This window comes from Echinops telfairi, unplaced genomic scaffold, assembly GCF_000313985.2.
Source record: "Echinops telfairi isolate 266 unplaced genomic scaffold, ASM31398v2 ScPeMD7_3533;HRSCAF=4204_1, whole genome shotgun sequence".
Taxonomy (NCBI): Eukaryota; Metazoa; Chordata; class Mammalia; order Afrosoricida; family Tenrecidae; genus Echinops; species Echinops telfairi.
In genome coordinates this window covers 28,271,585-28,273,145 of record NW_022107432.1, presented here as the reverse complement: position 1 = coordinate 28,273,145, position 1,561 = coordinate 28,271,585, and positions in this window count along the sequence as shown.

The following is a 1,561-nucleotide window of genomic DNA, read 5'->3' as shown; positions in this document are numbered from 1 at the left end:
TTCATTTACTTCTCTACCAGATCTAAGAGGAAACATATTTATTATACATATCATGCTCTGGTATATTTACTCATCTAATCCTCACGTATTATTTCATTGCATTTTGTAAATCGCGGCTTATTGTATCAACAATACCATTATATCCCTAATATAGCAGAAATAAATAGAAAATTTACAATGAGAAATTTGAAGTGTTTTGGTCAAGGCCATACAACAGTTAAATAGATCCAATATTTAGATAAAGCAGAGACAGCCTTTCTCCAGAAGCTTCCTTCAAGCCTTTAGTTTTAAGTACCCTCCCTCTGTCTATTAGTATCCTGGCCTTGATTTTATCTTATTTTAGCATTTTCTGTAATAATATTGATGCTTATTATGTGCCAGGTAGTATTTAAAATGCATGATGGGCATTAAGTCATTTAAGTCTCATAATAAACCATTGAGGTAGGTGATATTATTAAGTATCATATTTTATAACACCAAGAAACTAAGGCAGAGGAAAGTTGAGTAATTAACAGTAAGTTATAGAATCAAGGTTCATATCCAGGCAGCTGTCTCTAAAGTTCATGCTCGTCACTCCCAGACTGTTGTACCTATCATACCACGTATCTTCTACTTAGATTGAGGGATTCTAGAAGTCATATTAAAGGGGCTTTACAATGTTGGTGGGAAAATGGAAATATAAGATAACAGTTCTTCCACAAACTTTCTGGAGACCCCTTGTTGCTTCCAAAACTTGCCAGTGGATTGATTCATGGCTGCTGCTGTTATGGGTGATATCATGTTACATTCCTTATTTGAACACAAACGACAAGAAACAGTCCAACAGACTAATAAGCTACACAAATCACAACCTTCGCCACCCTGAGACTAGAAGAACTAGATGGTGCCCAGCTACGATATGATTGGCACCACAGAGAGCCCTAGATAGAATGGGAGGAAAATGTAGAACAGAATTCACAATCATAAAAGCTACCAAACTACTGGTTTGATAGAGGCTGTTGAAGACTATGACTGTGGCCCCTAGACACCCTTCAAACCTAGAACTGAATCCACTTGGGAATCAACTCTCAGCCAAATAGGCCTACAAAGTTAACAACGCTTTTGAGGAATAATCAGGCACCTGAGTCCCAAAGGACAGGATCTGACACCAAACAAAGCTCAGAAGGCAGGACAGAGGGACAAATGGAAATGGGGCAGCTAGGGAGGAAGTGAGGAGCCTGGGTGGCTAGTGGTTACACGTTGATCTTGGATCCTCAAGGTCCATAGCTTGAAACCACTAGCCGCTAGCTGAGAGAAAGGCAGCGCTTTCTACTCCCTTAAACAGTTGCAGTCTTGGAAACTCACAGGGGCAGTTCTACCCTGTCCTTTAGGCTCACTATGTGTCCACATCCACTAGATGGCAGTGAAGGGCGGGGAGGGGAGGGAGGAAGTGGGAAGAGTGCCTTTGGAAGGCGGAAAATTGGTATGAAGCAAAATGCATATACATTGTTGAATGCAAAACAAATTTGCTCTGTACATTTTCATCCAAACCACAATAAAAACAAGAGGGTGGGGTTTTTTT